Here is a 21491-nt window from a genome sequence, read left to right as displayed (position 1 = left end):
TTTATAACCCACCAAAGCCACACGTGCAAAGCACCACCTTTGGAGCCACTGGGGCCAGCACCAGAGCCCTGCGCTCCTGCCGCTCAGGGCTGGCAAACGCCCGCTTTGCCCCGGAATGTGACCCTGGGAATACCAAAAAGCCCTTGGTAAACTCTGGCTCTGCCTTTTGGCTGAGTGGGAGAATATTAGCTACCACTGAAAGCTTTTGCAGGAGGCTTTAGGATGGCGGGTACCTTGGGGAGCTGCCAGGGGAAGGGGGGGACAGGGACTCAAGGATAGTCCAGAGTCCATTTCCTTGACAATTGCCTAAGTTCCCTGAAAAATGGTGAAAGGCCGTTTCAGGTGTCTCCCTGAGTGATGTGGGCAAGGCTGCACGTGAAGCCTGCTGTGGCAGCGGGGCCGGGAGCTGAACACCACATCCCAACCTGCGAGCATCCATCTTCTCTGCAAAGACCAGCAGACTCTGCCTCCTCCCAGCCTTTCCTCCTGGATCTGAAAAAACATTTCCTTTTCTTAATTTGTGGTAGGGAGGGAAGCTTCAAAAGGCTATATTGAGCTCAGACTTTCCAGCTGCCCTTCAATACCAAACGTTTCTCCTGCCCCGGGCAGCGAGGAGCTGTCCCGGGCACCCCCGGCCCTCACTCCCGGTCTCGCAGCTCCACCTGCTGTCGCGGTGCGCATCCCAAAGCGGGACGGCAGGGCGCCGGGCGGGCGCCTTTTCCTCCCTGGAATAAAGATTAGGCTTAGATTTACTTGCTCACCACAAGGTTTAAGGATTTCTGAATAAAGATTAGTATTTTTGTTCTGTACCAGAAAAAAATAAATGTTTCGGCTCTGATTCAGCTGGAAGGAAAACCCCAACTGGCTCCCACCAGCCGAGTTCCCTCGCGGGCCTGCAGCAGCTTCTGATGCCGGCAGCAGTTTGGTGGCTCTGAGGAAGGCTGGAGGTAAGGAGGTCCAGGGCACCCTCAGAGCCCTCAGACGGCTGGATGCTGCCCCGGGAATTTGAGCGGGACCCAGGGATGCAGGGCTGGTTCATCCTGGGAGGGAAGCCCACCCTAGCTCCTTTTCTCAGTGCGTGGCCTCAAAAGGGGGCAGCTGGTGCAGAGGAGGATATAGAGGCTGGAATTGGACCTCTTTCTTCCCCAAAGTGCGACCTTGTAGTTTTTAGTCAAATAGACAAATCCCATCATTTTCAGGGTGATGGGAGTAATAATTTGGGTATAACGTGGTATTATTATTTTCCTCTGAGAAAAGGCTAAAAGTATTTGTAGGTATGAAGTGGAAAATGTTCATGGATATTTTTTTTTTAAATTTTCATTTTCTCACAAGCCGTTCTCCCCCCAACTATTCAGATTGCTTCCCTGCTAGATAGTGGGATAATTTCAATAGTCTGTTTAATTCCTAATCTTTATTACTCAGAACTTGAAAATGTAATGATGAAAAGGTCACAAATATACCTTTTAAAATTAACCCTCTCCCCACTCATTCAGATTTTGAAGCTATTTTAATTTCTAAATATGCAGATGTGTGCTTCGTGCACCTTTTCCACTGATGCTGAGTAACTTCCTCTTTGTCAGTCCTAAAGTATCTTTAAAGTTAGCCCTTTCTGTTTCCCATCACTAAAATGGGCTCAATATCCTCTAATTTCAAAAGGGTTTTTTCAGGATAAAAAAAAAAAAAAAAAAAGTAGAGTTGCTCAGGTGCCACAATAAGGGCACCCAGGTCATTCCCTTTGCAAGCAGCAAAAAATTAGTGTGTTGAGCAGGTATCACAAATTGTTTCAGATAACTAATGGAAAATACTATGCCTCTTAGTCAAGAGCAACGTGGGCAGAGGTTATTCATACCAGTCTGTAGCCTGCTGCTCCTCTAGCTAATGTTTGCTGTTTTTCTCTGCACCCCAAAAGCTTGCCTGCCTCCCCAGCTGTGTTTTATCTCTGCTGCTCCAGATGTTGTGGGTAACATCTGTGTGCTGCTCCTCTCCTCTCTCTGCAGGCTGCCACTAGAGAGCACCCCTAGCACCTCTCCTCCGGCTTGGAAGGTGGCAGCAACATAGAGGTCATGGCCTCTGCCAAGAGGCCAGGGATGAAGAGCCCTAAAATCTTTCCAGCTCCTATAACATCTGTCAGTTCTGCCAGAGGTTAAACTGAGCCCTAATCCTGCAGGAGCTTTGAAGGTTTTAAAAAAAAAAAAAAAAAAAAAAAGAAAGAAAAGTCAAGCTGCTCAGAAACTTGAGGAACGTGGGAGTTGTCTTTCAGGCGATCAAGCACTAAGGAGCAGCTCTACACAGGAGCCTGCTGAGCGTTTGGACTTGATTTCGTCTACTCAAATGCTGAACAAATGCCAAAACTGTTTGGCAAGAGAGGCAAGGGGAGGAAAGGCTCTTACAGCCCTGCCCTGCACACAGATTTAATAACCAGGCTTTCTTACATCCCATCCCTCAGATGCATCGGGGCAATTAACCGGCTGGTTACTCGTGTGGCCAAACAGTAGGGCTTGTCTCCTGAGTAACTCCAGGCTACACCCACTGTTGTGGAAGAAACCCATATAATCTCTCTAGAGCTCATGCACCTTTTGAGGATCTTGAGATGTGATATTGCTCTTTTTTCTTGGCATAATGCTAGTTGTCTTGTGGATAGTAAGACCAGCTGATACTGGTACCAGTAAGAGAGCTGTTTCTAGAGTTCTTTCTACTCATGAGAAGTTCCTCATCTCTCTTGATGGGAGCAAGAAGTCTTCTCAGCAGCCCACCTGCTGAGACTGAGCAGCAGCAAAGCTATTATGCCCTGAAAGCCTCATCTCTACTCATTCAACCACCTCTTAGTGGTTGAATTTATTTAGTCTGATGCTCTGTGCTTTGTAGAGGCAGAAAACCTAGAAAATGTGAAATCAGAGTTCTGGTCCAGTCAGAAAATGAAATTCTGGTCTGGTTCCAGAGTAGTTTGTGGTTGATGCAAAAGACTGAAATGTAGGAGAGCTCCTAGTTGTGCTCCAACCTTCATGAGCCACAGGGAGCAAGCTGTTTGGGGTGGGTTTAGGTGGTTTCAGCCCGGTGAGAGGAGCTGGGGGGGTGCCTGGGGTGGGTGTGCTGGCATGTGCCTGGGTTCCACCAAGTCCTGCCCCAGACCTGTGCTTTTCTGGGGTGACCCTGTCTGCAGAGATGGGGGCAAACCCACCAGTCAGGGCTGGGTTCGTCACTGCAGCCTCACCAGCTCTACAGCAATAGTGGGGAAAACAGGGCAGGGAGGAGGAGTTGTTGCTCCAGAATTACCTGTTAATTTTTTAAGTTCTGCAGATCAAGCTGAAAGCTCAACAGTTTCCTTGAAGCTGTGTGTCTGTGGGAGCCCCTCTGTGCAGCCCCTTGGAGCTGCTCGGCATGGCCCTGCTCTCCAGCCTTGAACCTCCAGCAAGTCCTCAGTGTTTTGTGTCAAGAAATGATTTGATTAATGAAGCCAAACCTAGGCAGAAATCTGTTCTAAGGCAGTCTTTCTGCCGATGAATGTCTCCAATGGCCATGAAAAGGAGTTGATTTTAGTAGCTGGGAAAACAGGAACATATGCCTTGACATCTGTGGCAGGGACGGTGTTGGAACTGGGTGTTGCAGCTCCTCATAGCTGCAGCCAACGTACAGTGGTGTAGCGCGAGCCCCGTGGCCTTGCTACTGGTTTACCCACTATGGCAGGTGAGGATGAAGCAGAGCTCCATGTTTTGGCAAGAAGGGGCAGTTTTAACAGCTGCTGAAGGCTCCAGCCTGGTACAACCCACATGGAGGGGACCCTCCTCATTGTGGATTGGGATGGGGGTCGGGCACTGGTTGAGCATCCAGGGCTGCTCACGCCTATGGAGGTTTCCAGCTCTGCCCACCACTGGTGGGCAAGACATGAAGCTCAAACACCAGTGAGGAAGACTTAAAAACTTTCTAATGGGAGTGCCAGCATGGAGGGACAAGGTGTCATCTCCAGTGCTGGAGGCTCATCGTGAGGGTCAGATCATCAGGCAGACATGCAGAAGCACATGTGGTCCTACATTAGGGACGGCGCAAGCTGGGGACCTCTGGATCTCTGTCTGCAGTCTGGTGATGCAGATCTAAGGCAGCATTTTTTTAATTTTTTTTTCCCCCGCACCTAGACAACTTGCCTTCTCAGCTCATCGGCTGAAGGATTTTCTGGGTCATCACGGACTCTCTGCATGGCCCACACCACGAGGCCCTGGGTCACAGCAGCGCAGGTGTGTTGGTCACAGGGACAGAAGGATGCAGTGGGGGATGCAGGGTGACATCTCCGGGACCTGCTCCCTGAAACTAGGTCACCTCTTGTGACAACAGAAGTGACTCCCAGCACAGATGGCAGGTGGGACCTGGGAATGACCTTGCCTTTTGGTCATTTTCTCAAGCCCAGGTTTAGCTGGGGGCTGCACTGCAGGCAGTTCCTTGGTGACACGTGCAGCCAGGAGTGAGCTCGTTGAGGCCAGGCAGTCCCTACAGCCATGGGGACAGCTGGGACAGCCACTCATGCAGGTCCAGGCAGAGGAGATGGAAATAATATGGATTCTCTGTGACCCACTTTGCTCTCTGGGACTTCTGGGAGGCGTTCAGGCATTGACACCTCCCATGGTACAGGTGCCAGCCTTGTGTCACAGTGTCCCCCCTCCAGAGCAAAGAGGTGTCCTGCCACAGCTCACCCCAGGAAGAAAGCGGGTCCCTTTCTCTTCTCCTGCTCTTCTCTCTCTCCCTATCATGCACCCTGCTATTGGGAGGGGCATCCCTTAGGAAAGGATGGGTTGACACAGTCCTCTCCAACTGTCAGTAATCAAATTCACGTCAGCATTTTGAAGGAAAGAAACAGAAAGCCATCACTGGTTGCACAGAGGCAGTTGGAAATGCTGCAATGGCCATTTAAAGCTCACCAATTTTACTCATGTCTAGTTATTTGCTGGGAAAAGCTCAGATAATGCAAATAATGAAGATGCTTATCTCAAATCCGGCCTTAGTGGGCAGTTTTAAATGCCTTAACTGAGCTTAAAAGTGGTGCTGTTTCCTCTTGTTTGAAAGTGCACTTACTAGAAGTTATACACGTTTGAGGACTTTGCTGATTGACTACAGGTGGAAAAAAAAAAGCACAGGTTTGTATTACATTGTTATGCCATATAAGCACCTTGCATAATTACCTTAGCCCCAACATAATTTTAATTATGTTAGAATTAGTGCAAAGAATTTTATCTGAGACTTATGTAAATATTTTGTGCTCCCAATACTTTGATGTGCCTAGGAAGAGATTAAGGTTTGCTTTGATAATTAGTCTGTTGCATGTGGCCAAAAATTCATTACAAACACAGTTAATTAAGTTGTCAACAAAGCTTTGGTCTCTGGCAGGTGAGAATAACTCAATAATTTTGTTTGGCTTGACAGGGGATTTTCGTTTTATTGCTATCAACCCCAGCTGTCCTTAGGGGCCCAGGGCAGAGCGGCATTTTCCGGGAGGCCACGCAGAGCCGTACAGGACATGGTGTACATGGTGCCACCCGGGGACGTGGCACAAGGAGGGGAAACACCAGATTTGAGCTGAAGCAAAGTGGGGTACCACTCCAGATTATGGCGTCATGGCTCTGTGCCACAGAAGGCAGAGGTGAACAGGGGCTCCCGTCCTGGAACTGGGGAAGCAAGACACACTGATGCTCATTCCCATAAAGTTATCTGGTCCTCCTGGGGGATGAGAAGCCCCAGGAGCAGTTCTGCTGCTCGGGGCTGGCAAAAACAGTGTGGAGAGCCCACTTGGTGCCTGGGGAGGTGGGCTGGAGCACTTCCACTGCTGGTTCATATCGTGGGTCCAGACAGGGACCAGATGCCTTCATGTGCTCTGGGAATACAGCTGATGTGAAAGGTAATCAAGGTCTTTTTCCCAAATACTCTTCCTCTGTTGCAGGATCTCTTCAGGTGGACTCCAGCCTGGCATGAGCCCTCCGTCCCCTTGCCCCAGTGCCACCACCGTGGGATGGTGGGACCACAGCCCTCTCGGGTGACAGAGACCTCTTAGCACCGTGACCACACTTGGAGCTGGTGCGCCGTACCCCATCCTTTGCGTCTGAGAGCCATGGCCACCACTGGACTTGGTCCCAGGTAGGTGACAGGGAGCCCCAGGAGGAGCGTAGGTTTGGGACATCACTCGAGGACCAAACGCTGAGTACCTCCAAGTGACTCATTTCCATTTCAAAGAGCCCATTTGTTTTATCTGGCAATTAGCTTGCACCCTCTGTAGAAAATGACTCCATAAATATGACCAAGCTCCTGCTCAATCTCCCCTTTTAAATATTTTTTAAGTGCATGATTAATACACTTTCCCAGCCCCTGTCTGGGACTGCGCAGGGAGGTCGGGGAGCAGGTAAATGAAAGAAAATGGCTTCACTCGGCATTGACTGGGCTATTAATCACTGCCCATTTTCTATAAATCATGGCAGATGGCAGAAACAGGCAGGTACTCATGGGAAATGACACACTGTGCATGACGGGAATTGCAGATTGCAGCAGACACCGGGAAAAGAAGAGGTAGCTCCTCACCTCGCCATCCCCAACAGAGGAAGGCCGTTTGCACTGCACCTGCGGTTCACCTCTGCATGACAGCTCTCCCCCATAAAACCATCTGTAAAAGTTTGCAGGAGCCCTGGAAAATTCCCCGTGCTGCAGCTGGGCTGTATGGGCCCATCCAGGGATGTCACTGTTTCTCATCAGGTGGGGAGAGTTTGCAGCATGTGGATAGTGAGTGTTGGGGAGGGTGAGCCCTGAGTGTTAGCATCTATTTAGCCACTACGGAGGGGGATACTTTTAATTGGAGCAACAATTTTGAATGTAGTATATGATAAAACCCGGCACCGAATGCTTGTTGCTTTGCCCGAGAACAGATGCAGATGGGAAACGTGCAGGAGGAACTTACACTGATAAGCGAGGAGGACAGATAAATCCTAAAATGAGCATGCATTTGTCAGCAGCATTCATCCAGGCGCTCTCTGTGCTGTATTGGTGGATCCCCTTTGCAAGCCTGGGAAATGCAGGTTTTCCCCCTCCGGAGTTGGCGACCTCTTCTAATACTGCCCCGCAATGCTATGGGAGCTGTGCTCCCAAACCCTATGTCTGTAATGAAGCTATAGAAGCAGCTATGGGTGGTAGAAAGCAGCTACTTTTTTTTAGGAGGACACACAATAGTATATGTATAAATGAATGAAAAATGTATTTTATATGGAAATTGTATGAAAGATAAGGCAAATACAATTTATGGGCTCTCCTCTCCTGCACGTTGCCAGTCCCAGTGAAACCAGTTGGAATAATCCACTGTTCATTTCATATTTCTTCCCCAGGGAATGGGATTGTTCCTCTCACCTCTCTTCTCTGCTGTAGAGGCATAGGGATGCTTTTTTCCCTCCTTAGGTGCAAGGAGAGCTTATGTTGAGCTAATCAGTTTTGCTTTCCCATACCCTTGCATTCCCCTGCTGACCCCAGCCAGACCTGCAGCTGGATGCCCTTGGTGCTGCTGGGCAAGGAGAGCAGCATCGCTGCCCACAGCGACTCCTGCAGCTCTCACCTCCAGCCCTGGTACACAACAGAAAATGGTCCAGAGCAGGGAAAAACAGGGTCATCTGTTCCAGGTCAGAGTCTGTCCTGACAGCGAGAAAAAGCATGGACAAAGTTGGGGGGTGGACATTGTAAGTGGGTTTAAGACTGATGAAGCACAGCTTGTGTCCATCCCTATGAAGGTTAATATGGAGAACGGCTCCCCAAGAGACGTGGTGGATAGTTGAATGTGCCATGGTGAGTGTGTGCTCGTAGGTTGGCGGAGTGGGTGTGAGGGCGACAGAGCGTGGGTGTCCCAGGGGCTTGCAGGGAAACAGACTCGGAAAGTGAGCTGGGAAGAAGATCGTTCTGCAAGCATGTGATCTGCAAAGGAAGAAACAACCTCAAAAGAAGCCAGAAAGGACCCATAAAGAGAGCGAGTGGGAGATGTGAAGCAGAAGACGTGAGATCCGGAGAGGAGAGATGAATATGCCGTAGCCAAGAAAGCTTCACATTATAAAGAGCAGGCGGGGTGATGGAGAGGATGGCATGGGGACTTCAAACACCAGCTGGGTGGCCCTGGCGCTCGCCAAAGTCATCTTCCCCGGCCCAGGAGCTTGTTCAGGGACGTCGCGTGGCTCCCGCTGCTCCCGCCGACGCAGCTGGATTGGGCGAGGAGGAGGGCTGGTCGCCTCCACAGCCAGCTGCGTGCAGATGTTTTCCAGCAAGGGAAGAGCAGCGAGGGCGTAGTTTGAAAGGAAAGGGAAAAATTGTAGTGGGACCTGGAGAAAAACTGCTGCTGAAGGAGACCCAACTCCCAGGGGCTGTCTGCAGCAATGCAGCGTGAAAGCTCTTTCTTTTCTGGCATTGAGGTCCTTCCTTCCACTCAATATGTTATTGAAACCGGATGTTTTTCTCCGCAAACTGGCCCTGCTTGGCTGTGCTGGGCTCCCCAACAACCCCGCATCGCCACTGCCCTGGCCACAGCCGGGCTGGAAAATCTGCAAGGAGCTTTGGGGGGAGGGCTGGGTCCACCACCCCTTCCTGATCCCCCCCCAGCTCCCCCGCAGGCCTCACGGGGGCCTAATATTTGTGCGTGTGTGTTTTAACGTGGCATATGGTCTTCATTACACGCAGACTTCTCACTTCCATAATTATACCATGATGGGAGTTCCTGTCAAAGCCATAAAGCAATTCTCTTCCCCCGCCCCGTCCCTCCGCCCCCACCAGCCCTCCCCATAAAACTCGCAGGGGTCTCCAGTTTGCAATGAGAACCCCCCCCTTGGCAGTCACACCATTAACCCTTTGCACCCTCCGTTTTGGCAGCAGTTGCTCACCAGGCAAGGGGAAGGGGGTGTCTACATTTTGGCTGTGTGAGAAAGAGCATAGAAGCCGGCGATGCCTATAGCACGTGGGGGGGGGGGGCAAGCAGCAGTCTAACCCAGTGCCCTCCTTGCCTGCTTTCTGCCTGTACATGAAGCGTGCCGAACCCACCCACCACCGAAATACAAGCCCCTCTGGGTAGCGCATGGCAGCTGTTTAACAACGCGCTGCAACACTACCCTACAGTTTAGGACAGGAAATTAAGGCGGCTGTATCTGCAGGGGGAATTTAAGTACGCAGACTGCAATTACCTGCGCTGGAGTTTGGCCAGAGCCGCCGTGGGGCCGGACACCGATGGCCAGTGCTCAGGTGCTGTGGGGCCGTCACGGCTCCTGAGACTGCGGGCAGCTTGGGGCTGTGTGGGTCATGCCAAAACCTCGGCTGGGGGGGGTCGGAGGCAGGAAAACATGGAGAGTTTATGCACAAGTGGGAAATTCAACTTTTTTTTGGGAGGCTGCTACATTGAGAGGCATTGAGATGCTGTGAATTTAGGTGCCCTTTTGTTTGGTGATTGATCAGAAAACAGGCTTGGATAGTCCCTCTTTGCACTAGAAACAGTGGACACTGGAGGGGGGGCAACTTCTCCCAACCATGCCTTGCTGGCCCCTAAGCCAGGATGCTGCTAAGGGGCAGGAAGGGACCCATCACCCTGGTGCTGCTCGGGCCTTTGGGGGCCATTGGGATGTCCCCAGCGGGTACAGGCAGATGAGCTGCAAAGGGCTTGTCCAGGCATCAGGCAAGCGATCACGCTCTGCATCGCGCTCGCTACAGCAGGAAAAATCTGGTTTCCCACTAGGTGGTAGAGAAGAGCTTGGCTGAAAATCCTCCCGCTTCTCACAGCTGAGCACAAGGGAAGGGGGATCATATAAAACTAAAGACCTATAGTTTAGCCGAGACTCCAGCAGAGCCAAATAAACCAGGGGTGCTGCTGCAGAGAGCTGGGGGAGAGGCATGGTGTGTGGAGGCAGAGAGCGGGCAGGGTGCTGAGCAGGGCGCAGTACCAGCAGCCCAGCAAGCACTGGGTCCCGCTCACCACCAGCCACCGTCCCTGCTGCACCAGGCACCGGCGACACATTTGTTTTGACACCTGCAGATGTTTTATGATCCTTTACTGATTGGTCTTAGGAAATAGGGGTTGAAATGGGCTGTATCTATTAAAAAGAAAGAAAAGTGGGGGAGAAATGCTGATTGCAAGGGAGCCTAGCATTGCCACAGCCCATCGAGGAGCTGGGTGAGCTTTGCCTGACGTCCAGTGTGCACCTCTAGTGTTTTCCACTAATGTTAACTCCCTGTATCTCCCTTTTCCCCCCTCCCACAAGTCAAACACATCTGCATTAGCAGTAATTTTAATCAGATGCGTGTGAGTTATTCTGAGGTAGGATTCACGCCCATCCTGAATGGGGAGATGAGCAGGTTGGCAGGAGGAGCCCTGCTACTTGAAGAAGGTGACATTTCCCATTGAGATCTCCAGTGCTCCCAGTGACAGCCCAGGGCTGGGATTCACAGCAGCCCCAGATGACTGGTGTGCCTGGGCGGCTTCCCTGTACCCTGGAAGAGCAGAGGAGTGGCAGAGGCCTGAAGAAGTCACACGTGAAGGTGGGATCAAATACACCTGGCTCCTGCTCAACATATATTTATTCTTCTGACCAGTTCTTAAAGATCTCTAATTGGGGAAACTCTGCCACTTCCCCACAGTCTGCATTACCCTTATGGTTAGAGAGATTTTTCTCTAACCTAAACCTTTTTTTCTGCACTTGATGCTCTTGACTTCTCATGCAATACACCCTGGGCAGGAAAACAGTGTTTTTCCTTTTCGTTGTAGTTTATTGCATATCTGAAACCCACTACAATACCTGCACTCAGAAACCGGTATTTCCTTATCTATCCTGTATCCCTCACACTTATCCTCTCTGTGTCCTTCCCAATCATTCAAATCTTACTTGAAGTTCAGGCTCAGTGGGGCTGGGCAAAGTGGGAGATGCAATCATGGCTCAGCACCTAGGACCCTGGGCTCCTACTAGACCAAAGACCAGCTTGAATTTTTCAGCCCCTTCCTACGTTAGTTTGTGCTTGCCAGGCTCCTTTGTGGGAGCTCAGAGCCTGACCCGCAGCGAGAGGCTCAGGCAGGGAGCACGGCACTGGCTCCAGCAGCCTGGGCTCTCCCCTGGCTCTGGTGTATCACATTTCGCCTTAGGAATTTTTTTTGCACTATCTAAAATAAAGAGGAAAAGCGACAGGTGCTGCAGACTGGGGTATGTCGGGATCCCATCACTCAAACATCATGCCTGGATTTATTTTTGCACACCTGTGTAATTCAGAGGAGGGTGGAAGCGTTGGCTCTGTTTCTTTGAATTATCTGAAGTCTACATGAATGGGCTACATGTGATGGCACAAAAGCAGGGACTCTCTCAAGCTTCTCTAGGCAAACTGGGTGAACGGGAGCTGTGCAGTCAGGGCTGGTCTTGACCTGGAGAGCTTGTGATCCCAGCACTGCGCTGGGATGATAATGCTGGCTCAGATGCCTACATCGCCCATGCAGTGAATCTCCTAAGCACAACAGCCTTGATGGGGATGGGGTGTGATAATGGTCTAACCCGGCTGAGAGGACATACCAGTGATGTGTTTGAATCTGAAGGTAACTGCAATTTCTTTGGAAGGTCCCTGCAGCCCTAAGGTGGTTGTTTCCATGACACAAGGATTCAGAGGCAATGTGTCCTGGGCTTAGCTGTCCAGATGGGTGCTTAAATAGAAATAACTCAGTTTTCTTCAGATAGATAGGCTCACGATAATGGTAGATACTTGCTAATAGAGCTCATGAGATAATGGACCTGAATTTTAGGCCTTTTTTGTCAGCTGAAGGAGGCCTGAATACATAGTATTAACTTCTCTGGAGGGAAAGGTCCCCTCGCAGGCATATGCGTCTCATGGGTCCGTAAGAAAAATAAACTTTGTGGTGCATGATGCTGCAGACTGAACTGGAGGCCGCTCAGTTCTCAGCTGGCTCCACGCTTCTTGAACAGCAGCTGTCTCGTGTGAAAAGGAAAAGTCCTGGAAGCCCCATTGTCCTGTGCTAAAATACGATACCACAGTCCCCATGTGGTATGACCCCGGCCAATGCATGCTGTGCCAAAACACACTGTTAGAGTGAGATTTCCTCCAGGACAGGCAGAGCTACAGGCCTTCAGGTTTGAATGATGATGAAGTGGAAGGAAGGAGGATTGTGTGCTTCAGGAGCAGGATAGCATTGCAAAGAGGTCTCTAACCCTGCAGGAGATTTATGCCAAGGTTATTCAGAGGTGCCTGGTGGGTGTCGGGGGCTCAACGTGAGCTACCCTGGAGTCACAGCGGAGCCAGAGAGAGGAGGGACAGCTTTGGCACCTGGTGGCTGAGCCCCTTCAGATTACGCAGCTCCAGGCTTCGCATTTGGGTCAAAGAGCAGGGAAGTCTGCGTCCACCAGCCTCTGCCCACGAGGAGATCACTCAGTGGCTGGCAGCAAAGGCTCCCTGGGGGATTCAGTAGGTTTCACTTCATGTCCACAGTTTTCACAATAGTTTCCAAACCTCCCATTCCTAAAAGCGTTCCTGTGTGCCCACACACTGAGCAGTTCCCTCTAGAGCACGGAGTTGCATTTATTCTGCTTTAATTTCAACCTTCAAATTTCCCTGGGACAGGAACAATATGGAATAAACTAAAGTTGTGTCGAAACACACTCCTTCTCAGTGCTATATTGGCTTTCTAACTTGCTTTTCCTTTGGAGAATCTTGACGCATATTGTTCTTTAATGCATTAATCGTCACAACATCCCAGGGATGCCAGGAAATGCTGTTACTTCTCTCTCCCTCTTGCTTTTATGGATAGGGAACTAAGGCACAGAGAAGTTAAGTGGATTACCTGGGGTCAGGCAGCAAACCCGTGACAAGGCAGGCCTGAGATCCTAGGTGTTGTACAAGCAGCTAAATGCCTTCCAACATGCTTGTTTTGTACCTTTTTGGAAGACCCAGAGACTGAGCACAGAGGGGCGTGAGCCTGGGTGGAGAGGGCTCTGAAGCAGTGCAGTGTGTGTTGTTTTTCTTGGATGATTTCTTGGTGCGTGCCATGGAGATGGATTAAACCCAGAGTTGACTGGAGTAGAAGGTTTTGGTTGGCCTGAAGGTGTTTGGTGTTTTTTTTCCTGCAAGAGAAATTCTGAGGCTCCTGCTGGACATGGTTCACCTCTCAACATGGAGGAAAGCCGATGTCCCCTGGAAATGGAAGTCAGCAGTTGTGTGATTTCAGGGTGTCCCTCTCCTCTTGGTGTGTTACCAACTAGAGCAGCGGTTTTGGGCACATGGCTGGTTTATGACCTTGAAGCAGTCAGGCAGATCCCCAGGTCCTGCCGCTCTGCTCTGACACAGTGGGACTTCTCTCTTCCCTTTTTAATTTTTTTAAGTAAGGAGCTTTCCAGGCAGTTGCAACATCAAGTGTCCATGCTGGTGGGAAGGGGATGAGATGGGACTCTATATCATTGTGAGTGCTACCGGACCCCCCAAAAGGCTGAGAGTTTGGAAAACATCCGCACAGTTGGTCACTTCCCTGAACTATCTGTGCTTCATGGGCCTCCAGCTCATGAATCTTGGAAGGAAAGACCTTCTCATGAGATTTGTGGTGTGTCCAGTCCCAGCTAGAAATACCACAAGAAAAGCCTCTCTTGGGGAGATCCCAGCTCTAACCAGAAAATGCAGAGTGATGTGAGAGCAAGAAAAAAATCCAGATGTGGCCACTATCTGCTTTATTTTTCTCTGGGAAACCGAGTTCTCCTTTGTGGAGTATAGTTTTGTCAAGCGTCATTCTCAAGCATATCTAACCTTTGCGTTTGCCAGCTATAATTGTCAGACCCACATATCAAAGCTCTGTGTGTGTGTGTGTGTGTGTGTGTGTCTGCATGCCTGTGTGTACGGAGACAGCTTCCAACAGATCACTTTCAGTTATTTTTCTGCGAACAGACTGAATGGAGCTGCTCACTCCCACATTCGGGGAGGACTCTAGCCCAGACAGCTGCCTTGGGAGAAACATTGGCTTTTCTCCTGTTGGGCCAGTGTTGCATTTTTTAATTACTTTAACAAGAAGTGCTTAAACGTTTGAGTTTTTCAAAAAGTGAAGCAATTTCTCCACCACTAAGCCATGTGTTGCCTTTGTTCTCTTGCACAGTTCGGGAGTTTTCTTTGCGGTGTTACCTTGCTTGCAGTCCCAGGCCAGTCTGGGAAACACACGGTGTAGTTTAATGCTGAGGAAAGTACCTCTTTGCTTTTAAAAACAGCTAGTTGGTGTGAGTGACAGCTACCCAGAGGGTAGGAGATGTTCGCTGGATTTTGGAGGGGTTGGTGTTGCACTGAGGCTCTAGAGGGGTATTTGCAGGGAAGGAAAACATCCTGAACTTAACAGGTATGTGCAAGTGTGAAGGTAAGTTTGGGAGGTGTGTTGTGACCTCAAGTGATGTTGGTGCTTGCAGTGGTCCTGTGCCAGCTTTGCTCTTCTCGGCCGTTGGTCTGTGAGATGACAGTGACATCCGGGCTCTTACGGTGCCAGGGAGCTGGATGGCATCACACGCATACCCACGAGCAGCCAGATCTTTATTAAACCTCAAAAAATCATTAATCTCACCCAAATATTTGCTGTTTGTTATGTTTAGGTAGGGGGTAGATACCCTCAGGTTTTTGGCAGTTCACACGTATAATTAAAAGTAATACTAATAGGAACAAAGCGGAACTGCTGGCCATAACTCCCCCCGCCCCTCACATGTTTTTTTTGAGTGCGTCCAGTTGGCCACAGACCAAAAGTGCTATTCCCCAGCAGAAACTTTCCAACATTTATTCATCATATACAGAGTCCACAAGTGCCTCCAATTCTCTAGTTACCAAGGCACTAATGAACATCTGCTAGTGTTTCTTGCAAGTTCAAGGACTTGGGCAGGAGGTAGACTAGGGACTGAATTTCTCTATATGTCTGAATAAAGTAAAAAATGGATTTTACACAATGGCAGAGCCTTAATCTGGAGTTCCTCATCCTTCTCAGATAATGGCTTCCAAAGTCCAAACCCTTTGGGTTACAGCTGCTTCTGCTAAGTGGGGCTTTGAGTGAAGAAGTGAGTGGATCTTGAACTATCAGAAGAACAAGAGATGAGGATCATTTTTAATTTCTAAGTTAAACTATTCCAAGTAGGTAGTCTTTGCTGTTGCCAGTCCTGGAGAACTTGAAAGCTTCTAGCTACCGTGCAAGATCTTGCTTTGCTACCTCTTACTAGTGGAAATGTAAAAGTTTCCCAGCAATGACCATGCAGTCAAACCAGCCATTAGGTCCCACAACGAAGATCTCTGTAAGACAGCTAATTACTTCTCCAAAAGCTGGGCATATTTGCTCTGGAGGAGCGTCGAATAACAAGATCTCCCCTGTATGGCAGTAATTGCTATAGAGCTTCTGCAATGTCACTTTAGTCCTAGCACTGCTGTATTGCTGAATGTTACATACAATGGGAAAATTCAGCTTTGACTTAACCCCCTGTATTAACAGCAGGTACAAATTGGGGTGGCACTTAACTCAGTCTTCTAAAAAGTCATTTCTCTGTGTTTAATGATTTCCATTTGTTTTCCTTTACACCAGTCCTTTAACTTCCTCATTCTGAGTCTTGTCATCCACCACCCAGCCTATTGTTTCCCACTGCAAAGGTGGGATGTGGAAATGGCTGGCAATAAGGAATCCAGCTTAAAGAAAGAACCATGTGCTACCTTGTGGGTATTGCTCAGCCATGCAAGGAAAGCTAACAACAGTGCTGAAAAATAAAAAAGATACATGTGAAAGTTGATGCCTTTAACCACAGGGCCATCTTCTTTAGGAGGTCACCGTCAGCATTTTTCTTCGAGGCTGGAGCCAGCTGTAGGTGGTTGGTTACAGGTGCCTGTGCACTGCGGGGCGGTGGTGTCAGTACGAACTGCTGTGCAGCACACAAATCATCTCTGATGAAAATTAAATACCCGAAAAAGAAATTCCACTACCAATGGTGTGAGCAAATCATGCACAAATGACTAATAAATAGCACCGCAATCTCTCCTTAAGCTGTGATTTATCTGTCTGGAGACTTATTAAAGAAATGTTCCTGCTGTTTGCACAATTTTTATCATGGTGCTGCCTTTTGATGCTCTCAAGTGTCAGAAACCTCTTTCCCCGCTCTGGCAGTGCCAGCAAAAGCCCTATGTGTGACCCCTCTGCTGTGCACCGCCAGACACCCTGGCCTTGCTGGCCCCCGGCCTCACGCTGCTGCTCTCTGCCGTGGCGAGATGCCCTGGTCGTGGTCTGTGCCAGTGAACGAGGGCTTGATGCTCTGCCCCTCCTGCTTTTCCATTTTCTAGGGTCATCATTGCATCACTGCTGGGAGAGCAAGTTATGTGAGAGTCCCCTCCTTCTCCCCGGGCAAATCCACCCAAGTCTGTTCGGACCGGTAACATACTGAGCGTGAGTGGGTCAGGCTGTTTGGGGCAGAGCTGTGAGAGCAGTAGCTCCTGCTGGAGCGGTCAAAGTGGGAGCTGGGGACCACGATCCATTTCACCAACACATGGTGTTGAAATGTGACCCCTTCTGTGTTTGGGGATTTAGTCCTGCGGTCTGAGAGGACCAGACCAACAGCCTCCACTATCACATTACGTCTTCCTGCTGGTCATCCTGCTCCTCGTTACCCTTTGAGCACCTCCTGGTGTGCTCATGCTGGGACCCCACCACCCCATTGAGCCTTTGTTCAGGATTGTCACCTCTGTAGAGACATGTACTTTGGAGATCAGTGCCCCCAGGACGGGGCCACACCAAGGAGGGGAACTTCCAGGTGCTGCACACCGCAGACCCCAGCTCATCCCTGCTGCCATCCCGGGCATCTCCCCCTCACCACGCAGGGGCTTTACTTGGATTTTCACTCTGTTCTTCTCTCTACACATGTCTGGGTGAGAGGGATGTCTTTGCTCTTGCCAAGGAAGGAGGTGCTTCTAGTTTTCCTTATGACAGGTTGATTGGTATAAACAAAATAGAAAAAAGTAAGAAGCTGACTAGTATGGCAGAAAACAAGTCATTTTAAAAATTAAAAGTATTTGGCTTCCTCACCCTCCTCCTGGGAAGTGCCAGGGAGGCTTGTAACGCTGGCCCCATCCCTCACCTTGCCCGGAGCAGCACCAGGATGCAGGCTGAATGCTTTGGTACCCAAAGAAAACAAGCCAAGCATTTTCTCTGAAAATACCACATGTTTTCTTGCCACTTTGTGTGTGTTTTGCATCCTGGCAGCCTGTGAGCAAGGCAGGGAAATGCAGCCATGCTGGTGACAGCTGTCCCAGAGCAAGGGGAGGAGACAATATTTATTTTTCTTCGCTCTTTCTTTCTTTTAGCTAAACACCTGCACTTTGCATAGCAGTCCAGCATGTTTGGGGTTTGCAGCGCTTTGAGGATGCCGGTGTCTTGCTGACATTATTGGATTATGGGATGATGGAATCCTGCTTGTCTTTTTGATGCGTGAGATGTGACAGAAGCAGCTATAGCTGTTCTGACTCAGCCCTCAAGCACTGCTGCCACTAAAGTGTAGACACAGACAATGCTGGATGATCAGGAGTTTGTGCTGGATCTTTTCTCACTGCTGTCTGGGGAAAAAAATCTTCAGCTGCCAATGAGGTTGATTTTTACTCTGATAATAGTTCACCCTGGAGAATATATAGCATTATGTGATGTGTAAAATTGGGGTATGCTGCCCTCTTTATGAGATGCACATCCTATGCACATATCCCCCTTTTAATAAAGAGCAGAGTATTTAGAAAATCTCAGTGCTCAGGGTAGGAAATGGGAGGGAGAGAAAGAGGCTTGGGGGTTAGCAGCTTCGATTGCCTTTTGTGGCAGTAGGACACAGGGGATATTTGCACTCATGTGTCTCTCTTCCCTGATCCATCGGTCAGAAGAGCCTCTAAACTTGACCACCATTCCCCCCCCCCCCCTCCCCTGCCTTGCACAGCCCCAGCTGAATAAGCAGGTCTGGCCACCCATCTTCTCTCTCCCCATGCCCTCCAGAGGCTGAAGGACCATCCCAGGAACATGCCATGACTGTTGGCTTCCCACCAGATGGTCTCATGGAACACAGGACCCACGCTGCAGGTTGGGCTGTCGCATTTCTGGCTGCAGTCAGGTTTGTGGAGGATGAAACCTTGTAACAGCAATGCTGGGAACAGACAGGTCCAGCAGAAATAAGTTTTATTTTATGAAGGAATTGATGGTGGGGATGCTTTTCAATAAAGCGAGCCAGCTCTCCAGATCAGCCGTATTTGCTTGCCTTATATTGCTTGCAAAATCACAATCCTGTCTATTAGGACCTTCAGGGGTACCATCACCCTTCCAGCATCAGCCAGGCAGGAGCCGGGGCTGTTGGAAACCATCAGAGCTCCTGCTGCCCAGGCCATGCCATGGTCATCCACTCCCAGTCCCTGTGGGGTCCTGCCCTGTGGCACCACACACACGCACATTCATATTCAGACAAATACACATGACTGAGAAAGGTTGAAAAATTTCCTGCTTAATGTCTGCTGTCAGAAAATGCTGCTCTGCCAAAATTGAACCATCCCATGGGAGTGTGTCAATTCACACAAACTTAAGTTTAGAGGAAAAAAAATCAGAACAACTCATTTCAATAAACTCACAGCAGTCAGCAGTCAGTTGTCAGAATGGGACATTGCAAATTTTCAGTCTGAAATGACTTCTCTTTGGCACCACTGTGCATTAATGTATACCACAGTACAAATTCTTACATGAAATAATACAATATGAATTATGAAACAGAATGATACTCTACGAATCTGGGCTGGAATAGAAACATGGAGTACTCAAAATATGAAATATACACTAAATATAAACATAATGGAATGGAAAACCTGTAAAAGAAATAATCCAAAAATGCAAACAAACGCTTCAATTTCTGAAGTGTTTCCAGAATATTGTTTTGTGAGAGATTGTTGATGAACCCCATTTTTATCTTTCCCATTCAGTTTTTAGTCTCATGTCAGAATTCCTAGTTGGGGGGAAACACAGAACAATAGATGCACAAACACGTGTATAAACATACACAGATATAACTGCACGCTCTTTTGCTCTGTTTGTCTCTCTCCTTCTTTTTCCCACATCTGTCCCATTTTGAAAATTGAAAATGCTTTTACTTTGTATGACAGAGTTTTACTTACGAAACAATTAATTGACCTAGCCATTTAGGAGAGTTTTTGGTCATGCCACGGATGCTAAGGTGAGCTGTAGACCAGCGCAGGCAGCACATCTCCTAGTGTAGCCCGAGGTTCAGTGGGCTGTGGCTGAGTCCCGAATCTGGAGTAAATCGCTCTGCAGCCTGGGAAAGCTGCAGAAGCCCCACTCTTAGCTGAGTTTACTTGAAACGTGTCTCCATGCTACCTATGAGCACCACCACACAGTGGGATGCCCTACGAGGGCTTCAAGTGCCTTTTTTCTCCCTTCGTGTCACAGCCAGGGCAACCACAGAAAATCTAGGGATAGCAGCCACTCGACAAAACCAACAGACCAAGCAAAGACATATGGACATTCTGGAGCCCACATTTTATCAAACCATGCTTCTCTGCAAAAATAAAGGCCAGGGCAAAGAGAGCTCTGTCCTTCAAGGCTGCCTCTTGGACATTTGTCTTTGCTGGGGATGTGGAGGGTGTCTCCTGCTCATGTCTGGGCTGGAGGCGGGTCTGAATGCGCAAAGGGCACGGGCGTTCGATCCAGTGGCCTGACACACCTCTCCTCTTTTTCTCCACAGCTCTGGGCTCCATCATGACCTGTCCAGTGCAGGACGCTGCCGGCTGCCCGGGTAGGTGGGGAAGGTTAACCTCCTTCTGTTTTTTGCTTCAAGGGGGCTTTGTCGATCCACAGTCCTTGTGCTGGTCCTTGTTGATGTTGGTGCACTGCAGGCACGAGCAGCAAATTCAGTACCGATGTCCCTGCGTATGGGATATTGGGCATTGCATGTGTGTGTGGAGGAGGCAGCTGCTGAACTTTTGCAACTTTTCTGCACGGCTCAGGAGACACGGGATGCTTCTTTGTCAGCCTGAGAGGAGGAGACATTACTTTACTGTAAATGAACGAAAGTAAGAGTGGCCAAAAACCTGCATCCAGCAGTGACTCCCCTGCATTCCCACAGGTCAAGGGCAGGGTGAATATTTGAAGGTGGATGTTTCCTAATGCGCAGTTGTTGGTAACCTAAAGCAGGTTTATGACAGAGCCAAGATCAAGCATTAATGCAATAGACTGGTAATTCAATCACTTTATAGAAGTTGATCTGTCCTTTTTATTACAATTATTGTCAGCCCGGGTGTTTCGTTCCATCACTGAAAATAAACATCATTTATCATACTTGTAAAGATTAGCCCCTGACAGCTCCAGCTCTGCTTTGCATAAATGTGTATTAATGTCGGCTCTGTCTGAAGTGGAGAGAGAAGTCTATATTTCACAAGAATGATTAGACAGTGTCACCACTGCTTTAAGTAATGTCTTATCATGACGGATAATCAAACTGTGAAAAAACCAACAAAAAAAAAGGCAATTTATTGCATATGCATTTTTTGCTTTATTGGGCTGAGAAGTATCAATAGTTTTGCTGCTGCAATACTGAGGTTTGTAATGTCCAGGCTCTGGGCTGGTGATGCCTCTCTGGGTTTCAGGAGATGTGTGGCGTCGCAGCTCGTCGGCAGACCTGGGACTTTCACCTCCCTGCGAGGCTGCCTGAGTCTTCCCATCAAAGACCCAGCAGTCTACACCTTTGCCAGACTTTTAACGGTCCGTGCCTCAGGCTGAATTTGATTTGGAAAGTTTCAGCTAAAATGAAGTCGTCATTTCTGAGAGTGAGATTAAGGGAAAATATGATGCCCAGGTTAAAATATTTTTACAGACATTTTCCAGAGAAGTTCTAGGGCTCCTGGAGCAAGACTTCAACAGTTGGCATGTGCCTACCCTCAGGTCAGGGCTGCGCTTTTGCTGCTCCCATCAAAATGCACCCACATTAATCACAGGGGTAAAAAATATCTGTTTGTCAATGTGTGCTTTAGAGATGTCAGAGCTCAGCAGCCAAACTCTGCATCGCCATGAGCTCAGTGAGTGCTCCAACCCCCACCCAAATGTGCATGTACCATCTCCCCAGCTGGACTAAGCCTGCATCCCTGCGGTCTGGGGGTAAAGGGGTAAATAGGACTTTTCTTGCAATTCTGCTGATGGCAGTGTGTTCAAGGTTTCAGCTGACAGCAAGGACTCTTTTTCAGGGGCTGTGTGTCTTTGCAGTCAGCATGGAGGACATCTGCCTGGCATCCAGAAGGATGAAGAATAACTGAAGACATGAGCTGAAGTCTTGCTCTTTGCCAGTTGAGCTAGAGCAATGCCGTGAATGTTCCCTTGTTTGCTGGACTGTACATTCTCTGGGAGAGAAATGCACATGGGCACCGATGTCCATCACACACCGACTGTGTCAGCTACCTGCTCTGGTGCAGAGAGACAATTCTGCGACTTTCATGCAAGA

The 21491-nt window shown here is 49.1% G+C and overlaps 1 long non-coding RNA gene across 2 annotated transcripts; it reads left to right on the top strand.

The window, feature by feature from the left end:
• Positions 1-772: 772 nt before the first annotated feature.
• LOC142602274 (uncharacterized) lies at positions 773-18111 on the top strand. Of its 2 annotated transcripts, none has more exons than XR_012835939.1 (4): positions 773-947; positions 5410-5626; positions 5924-6117; positions 17996-18111. It is a non-coding gene; the product is annotated as an uncharacterized LOC142602274 (long non-coding RNA). The 2 variants fall into 2 exon arrangements; XR_012835938.1 differs by lacking the exon at positions 17996-18111 and adding an exon at positions 6456-6683.
• The last annotated feature ends 3380 nt before the right edge of the window (positions 18112-21491 follow it).

The sequence above is a fragment of the Balearica regulorum genome, chromosome 6 (assembly GCF_011004875.1).
Source record: "Balearica regulorum gibbericeps isolate bBalReg1 chromosome 6, bBalReg1.pri, whole genome shotgun sequence".
Lineage (NCBI taxonomy): Eukaryota > Metazoa > Chordata > Aves > Gruiformes > Gruidae > Balearica > Balearica regulorum.
Note: the sequence above shows the minus strand (reverse complement) of the source record. Positions and strands in the feature narration are given on the sequence as shown.